We start from the raw sequence: 8,024 nt of genomic DNA on the forward strand, positions 1-8,024 counted from the left end.
GCAAAAACTGTCCCCCCCCCCTCCCCAGTTTTTTTTTTTTTTTTTTTTTAAACAGAGCCGGAATCTGTTATTGGTAGTAATGTGTCATGTGAGAATACTTTGATTCCAGAGCCTGTAACACGAGCAGGTATATGGTGGAGCTCCTGCCCTCCCCGCTCCCTGCACTTTACAACTCCAGGAGTGTAGCGAGTGTAGCTCCGAGAGTAATTGGGAGAGTCATTGTGTTTCTGGAGTCTCTCCCGAGCGTGGAGCCTGAGAATCCGCGGCTGCGGGGTGACTGTGTTGTATTTCGGAGGAGTATCCCTCCCCTGGATTAAAATCAAGGAAGAAGCTGTCAGAAAGGTTGACACCGCTGTGCCCACCAGTACAGGCACAGACAATAGGGACGGGATGGGAAACTCTTCTGTACTCTGAGGAATTTTTCAAACAAATTAATACTCTGAGAGAGAAGTCGTAATGAATGCCTTTGGATTTGCAGGCCTTCTGCAACGTGCTTTGAAATACTACACCAGTGGACACCGCGTTCCTCCCTCCGGGGTTTGAACACAGTGTCTGTTTATACTCTGGGGGTAGTTAGTACATAACTATTCTATACCAGCGTACTTAATCCAATCCACCGCTCCGTGTGGGTTCCTGAGAGTGTTGGCCGTTCATTTTTTCCCTGTTTAGATTAAATATTACCACGGGGAGAAGTTAAAATGGAAGTTCAATGACTGTAAAATTCATCCCAAGACTGTGGAGTTCGATACTTAGAAAGTCTTACATGGAGGGTTCTAGCCAGAGACACTGCATGAGTTATTCTGTAGCCCAGAAAGCGCATCGCTGTCACTTGTGTTTGTGCTTACATTTGGTGGCTGCAGCTCAAAACTGTGTTTTTGGGAAACCCACAGTATTCCAGTTTTTCTTTCTTCTGTGTATTTGCATGGAGGTTACATTTTTAAAAATTACCATGCTGTTTGAACTTCTTTCAAAATGTAGAGCGAGTTTTAACTTTTGTTTGTTTACTGGGGAGTGGGGGGTCTCTGCACTGACTAGGAAAAGTGGCCTTTTGTGTTTGAGAGAACAGGTTGGGTCAGCACCAGAAAACCTGCTCATCGGTCTGTAATTATAGTGTCACTCAAGACGTAATAATCAGGCTTTATTATTACTAGGAGACAGGAAAAACTCACATGTGCGTACTTTAGTTTTTTTCTCATATACTGAAGAGCAAGCTTGTGGGTAGCTACAGAAGCGTGATACTCTATATGCACTCGTGCCAGGAGAAACCCAAGTGCTACATGATTTGAGATATTATTGCTTGTGTTTCCATTTCCATATTTGAGGCAAACTCCGATTCCAAGTTGAATTCATGAGATTTTAATTCCAACATTTTGTTCTTCCTCTGGGCACAGAATTCCTATGAAATGAAACACTGCTTTCAGTTCCAGAGCCAGTGCGGACTATCCTAAGGTTTCTCCTAGAGGGGGAAAAAAAAGAGTAAAATTGCATTTCTCATTGAGGAGGAGTATGTTACATGATTATATAAAATTTCCCTTTGCCCTTGCATTTGTCACTGTCACCATACGTTAGGTAGGCCTGTATTTGATATGTCTGTTTATGGAAACAGAATAAATAGCCTTGCTGCACCTTCTGGCATTCTGCTTGATAAGATGCACAGATTCAAGAACATCTCAGGTCTTACTTAGAAGACATTGAAAAGAGTAGGTGATTTTTTTTTTATTTTCTATTTTTTATTTTTTGGTATCCTACAGAAAAGGCATTAGGGTGGGCATAGGTAAGAAGGTCAGGGGATTGGAGAAAAGAAGTGAAATAAATTCATGAAATGATTGGCCCAGTATAAAATCCCAATAGCAATAACAATCGCAGGGGAAGTTACAAAGGAAGAGTTTAAAGTTTCTGGCCTCTTAGGCCAAAATGCTTCATGTTTTCCAAGCTCTAGAATGTACTGTCTAGCCCAGTAGCCACTAGGCATGTGTGGTCCTTGAGCGCTTGCCATGTACCAATAGCCAGATTACAGTGAGATTTGCTCCAAGTGTGGAATACATACTGGACTTTGGAAGCTTTGGTGTGAGGGGTGGCTTGTACAGTGCGATGGCTACTTTAATATCAGTTATGTTATAGTGACTTTATTTTGGATATGTCCATTTCAGTGGTTATCTTGTTAGATTAACGTCTCTTGTTTTCTTTCTGTGGCTACTAGGAAACTTACTGTAACGTGACTTATATATTTTATTTCTGTTGGACACCTCTGTTCTAGAGTAAAGCAAAACATTATTCTGGGAGAAAGCTTATTGTGTTTGCTGGTCAAAACAATAAAATTGTTATTTTTATGAGATAAAGCAGCTTATTGTACGTAGATGTACCTTGTCTTTCGTACTCATTGTAAACAAAATTCAAGAAAACATATCACCTAACATCTATTTTTGTTTCCTCAAAACTACTATTTAGTTTAGAGATTTAATGGTGAGGTAGTAATAGCAGAGAAAAGGCTTATAATTAGGGGATGAGTCTTAACACCTCTCCAAGGCCAGAATAGGGTATGATTGCTACTTAGGAACATTTTAGAGACAGTATAGTCATCATTGTCCTAAAGTTACCAAACATGAAGGAGTCACTAAAATTTATTTTAAAATAGAATTTTTAGTAAATAGCAATTTTCTTCAAACAATACGTATTTTTCTTTGCTATGACTTTCCTTCCTTAGGGAAAAGAAAAAAAAAAAAGCTACCAAATAAATCCAGATAAACTCCTGACCTACTGTTAATAAAAGATTAATGAATTCATAAGAATGAAAGATTTTCACCAGCAGGGAATAGGGCACTGTTTCGAATGTTAGGAAAGGTAAAACTATGTTTCTGTAACTTATGGGATTTGTAGGATTTCTATACACAGAGTGGTTGTATTTATAATTAAAACACGTTCTTTAAAATTTTTATTTTCATTTTTTTAATTTTCAGAGGGCACCGTATACTTGCCAGAGAGAAAGAGAGAGAGAGAGGGAGAGAGAGAGAGGGAGAGAGAGGGAGGGAGGGAGGGAGAGAGAGAGAGAGAGAGAGAGAACGAATGCACCCACTAGTGGGGTGTGGCACACATGCACATGCACCCAGTGGATTTCTAGAGCCATTGGGACCGAGATTTGAACCATGGTTGGCCATGTGTGATCTAGCTTCCTTAACCACTAGGCCCGGGGCCTGGCCCAGTTTGAACACATTCTTAAGAAAGCATTTGAGTGGTAAACAAAGCACATGGCATGGATCCTGGAAACATTCCTTTCAGATATTTTCATGACTGAAGTACATTTTGCCATGTACACTGAGTGTTCAGCTGAAAAAATGTGCTTTTTAAAATAACCATATAAAGTGTTCTTGTTATTTTCTCAAAGGACTCTGAAGGTATAAGATGGACATAGTTGGTTCTTTGCAGGGAGGGGACAGAGTGCATACAGAATCTCAGGAAGAGTTGCCTCTAGGCATGGTGCCATCTTGGCTCTGTCTTCCACTGTAGAAGGCACAGCTCCCATTAGTGTCAATGAGTGTGTGGAGGGTGAGGGGAAAAACCATCTCTCTTAACTTGGTGTATCTTTTCTGATGAGTCACGGAGCACATCACTAATGGCTGAAAAATTATTGATCGCAAAGCAGAGGATTCAAGAAGAGCTATTGACATGTGGTATTACATATCTCTAGACATATTTTAAATTTTAAAATTTGAGGAAAGGATTGTGAAGTTTTAATGTAGGGTTTTTCATATTATAAAAATGTACATTTATATAAGCATTTAGCTAGACCTTAAAATAACCAAGTGAACACATGGTATCAGTTTCCTATCTATGGCGGATCTTCAGAAAGTTCATAGGAAATGCAGTTATTAAAAAAAAAAAACTCTCCATGACTTTGAATTTGTAAATTTTTTTGTACTACAACATTAATTTCATTTTCCATGAACTTTTTGAAGTGTGCTAGTATTTAAAAAAAAAAAAAACCAGACTCAGTACATCCCTTTCAGATAATCGTTCATGTTTTTAAGAGGCAACTTGTCACATGTAAACATCTATACAAGTAAACAATCTTCAAAAGATATATGTTGGAGTGTGAGTCATATATTTGGCACTTTTCCCCACTATTTCTGAGATCTTACCCTAGGTTTCTGTGATTATTCTTTGTTAAAACAGTTCAGGATATATTAATCTCAAGATGAAATTTAGCCATGCTGGATTGAATGGAGAATACTTTTCCCCTGAGATCAATTATTTAAAAAGGTGATGCTGTTTCTGAAATAGTATCATGCTTCAGGTAGTGTATATGCTCCAGAAGAAAAACTCTCATGTCTTTTAACATTGCTTTAAGAGACTGAGAGATACATCTTTTATTTATTCATTAAATAATTATTTTTATGTAAACTCCATTATTATTATTATTATTATTCCAGTTTGATCAGAGAGAGATGGCGGCGGGGGGGGGGGAGTGAGAAAGCAAGTCACTAGGTCCAGTTCCAGTACTTGAACCGTGGTTGGCCATGTGGGAGTCTAGCGCCTTTAACCACCACACCACCTGCCAGCCCTGAGATATATCTTTTATATACCCAAAGAAATAAATAATAGTTGATCAAGGTACACAAAATACATGTTCCCTTGGTGTATGAAAACACAATTTGTATGTGTCTAATTTTACCCAGGACAATACCAACATATTAAAATCAGATGGATAGTAAATACCATTATTAAAATGAATTGTGGTGCATAGGGGACCCAGAGACCACTGTTAGGGCTGGACGGTGGCTCAGTGGTAAACTGTGATTCTCTGTGACGCAGAACCATGTGGAAAGGTTACTGGTTTGTGGCCAGAGACCTCCCCGAGTATGCTGGGCATGTCTGAGCCTATGACCTGCAGCTCACTGAAGCTGGGGGTGGATTGTGGTGTCTAGATCCTATCTCTCTGTCTCGCTCACTCATAAAAGAAATAAATAAACTTAAAAAAAATAAAACCTTCAAAGACCACTGCTAATATCCATGCAGATATCAACTCCATCCAGAATCCCATGAGCCAGACTTGCAAAATGAAGAAATTGCCTCTTCCAGAGAAGTTTTTTTAGAATTTTTTATATCCTGTAATATTTCTATATACTCCTATGTAACATCCAGACACAGGATTTTCATATGTGTTCCAGCTTATTTATTTAGTTCTTTTATCTAGGAGAAACACTGCTTTTCAAATGTTTTGTACTATTGGTAGAATATTGATAGATTGTTTTTTCATTATTTTTAGTGCTGAATACCATAAAACAACAGCTTTTGTAGCCACTACATAATTACAACTGTATTAGAAAGTAGAATGAGTAATTGAGGTAAACAGTGGATGTTGAGAATTTGTACAAGAGAAGGTTAGATTGAAAATAAACTAACAACTACAAGTAAGTTACAATTCCAACTTTAATACATGCTAAAAATCTATTAAAGTTTAGCAGTGGAAATACTAAGTCATCTCCCCCCATCCCCAGAAAGCCCAGTAGTTTTATTTTGGGAAAATAAATGTGTATAATACATATTGAACAGCTGTGAGAAAAAAATATATATTAGCAAGAAGATTTAAGTTGAATGGATTGTGAATGAAACAGGGGAAGAAAACCTCCAGGGTCCCACTGATGGTTCTGGACACTGGTAAAGGTATTATAATTACAAATTAAATTTTGTAGATTTTCAAACAAAATTTATAATATTTTAAGAACCTGGATCTGTGGAAGTTATGGTAACATTGTCTATAGTTTTTGTAAGTAAATTTCCTGCATCCTGACATCTATCTACAATGATCATGACTGACTGAATAGATTCTTCTAGAAAATTCTAAAGCATATGATAACAATACTATATACAGTGGGAGTATGAGGAAATATAAACAGTGAAAGACTAAAGTTTAAGAGTCAATGCATGGGACCAGTAGGCGGCATGGTGGTTTAGGCACTGGACACTCCCAAGTGTACAACCATGGTTTGAGTCCCAGACCTGGTAGCTTGCTTTCTCACTTTCTCTCTCCCTCTCTATCTTTCTCTCTCCCAGTGGTCAAATTTTTTAAAAAATGAATGAATTCATACAACTAAGTAAATAATTTTTAAAAAGTGTCAGTGCACATCAAAAGCTTATAGTTTGTTAAAAAGCAAGGAAGTCAAAATAAGGCCTTCAGCAGTTCTTATTCATATTTAGAATGTTATCAAAGGTATTTCTGAAGTTGACTTTAGTATTAGTCATTCACAGCTTATTTTACCTTAAAATTTAAATCATTATCCCATCATTTATTTATCAGTATTGTTGATGATAGTCAATATGTTTGCATTTTATTTCTGTCTTATCTGATGACAAGAACATAATTACCTTCATGATGATATGTTAGCACTCCATGGATGGGTCACTCTTACCCCAGTAGAAAGGAGCAGGAGAGCTGTTGAGCCAGGTGATGGGTATAAAGCATAGAAGGCTGTAGGGACTGTTGTGGAAAAGTTAAAGGGAATATTTCCCTTTGTTGACTGGAGGAGATTTCAGGATTTGCTTCCAGAGACTCACTTGGGGATACTTCATGTGCTAAATTTTGTGAGAAAGCCAAACTGTGGAAAGATAAAACACCAATTCCTATAAATACTGTATCCAAATTTGTTTTGAAAGTCTAGTGTTTATTGCAGTACGGGTAGAATAGCATTGGGGGATAGCATGTTTTGACAACGTAACATGTTTGTACATTTACGAGGTGGTATGGATATGATTTACGTATATGTATTTTAAATTTTGTTGTGTATTACTTGAAAGAAACAATAGGTTTTGGGGAAAAAATCCACAGTTTATTTTTGAAGTGTTACATAGGCTTTGAAAATTTTTGCAGAGAAATTGTCTTTATCATTTGAACACATTCTTTTAAAATTTAATTTTAAAAAAAATTGCCAGGCAGTTCATGTATATACCAGAAAGAAAAAGAAAGGAGAAAAGCCCTCCACTCCCACCCCAGCAGGGCATGGTCATGCCATCACCCCTTCCTCCCATTCCTTCATCTTGTTGGGATTGGGGCACCCATGCACTTGGTTACGAATGTTGTTTAAGCCACTTGCTGGAATTTGAACCTTGAGTGACCATGAGGATTCCAGTTCCCTTAAGGACTAGATTCTGAGCTGGCCCAAACATTAACTCTTTCTGTGCCTTAGTTTGGGCAAATTTTGCTATTATAAACATGTAAATAGTAATTATTCAAAAAATAGAAATTGTCACTTGCTGTAGATTTCTTTACAGAAAATCTTTAACTTTCCTTGCAACTATAAACAATGGGCCCTATGACCTTTATAGTAAAGATTAAGCCGCGTGACCAAACTTTTTTTTAAAAAATCATTTGCACAGATCTAAAGCTTGTTGTTTTTTTTTTTTTTTCTTTCTTTATTCCTATGTCTATGTAATTTACCTTTTTCTTTTTTGGGGTCTTGTTTGCAATGATATATAAAGAGTAGTAGTTAATAATAGCTAAATATAAAAATGATTGCTAATATTTTTGAGCACTTTCTCTATTGCTAGACAAAGTTTTACGGACTAATTCATATATTCCTCGGAAGAACCTATGAGATGAGTAGTATTAGTATCCAGCTTTCCTAAATGGGGAAACCGGGGCATGGATGAGTGGAGTTAGGCGCAAAGGTATTTAGCTAGTAAGTAGCACAACCAAGGTTGTCCAGTGTCAGAAGCCATGCTTTTATATATAGGAATAAAAACAGATTTTAAAAAAGTACTGTGTTCGATGCTGGTGGGAGGTGTGACCAGGAACACATGGTGAAGAATGCTCAGAAGAGTCACACCGTCTTCACATTTGAGGATACTGTAGAAGAATGGGTAGACAGGAAGAGAACTAATAGCAGAGGAAGAAAGGGGTAAGAAGGTGAGATGGGAGTGACACTTTGGGGGGAACTGAGGAGCAGGTAGTAAGATTTAATACACCCTGAGGAATGGTAGAACACACCTGGTTAGGGAGGGAACTCAGTGTACAGGAATTGTGTTTGAGT

The 8,024-nt window shown here is 37.5% G+C and overlaps 1 protein-coding gene across 16 annotated transcripts in view; it reads left to right on the forward strand.

Annotated features, from left to right (window-relative positions):
- The window catches only part of MBNL1 (muscleblind like splicing regulator 1), a 244,304-nt gene that overhangs the window by 29,210 nt on the left and 207,070 nt on the right, over positions 1-8,024 (forward strand). The gene's annotated exons all lie outside the window — the stretch shown is intronic.

Source organism: Tupaia chinensis, unplaced genomic scaffold (assembly GCF_000334495.1).
Source record: "Tupaia chinensis unplaced genomic scaffold, TupChi_1.0 Scaffold000272_1, whole genome shotgun sequence".
Taxonomy (NCBI): Eukaryota; Metazoa; Chordata; class Mammalia; order Scandentia; family Tupaiidae; genus Tupaia; species Tupaia belangeri.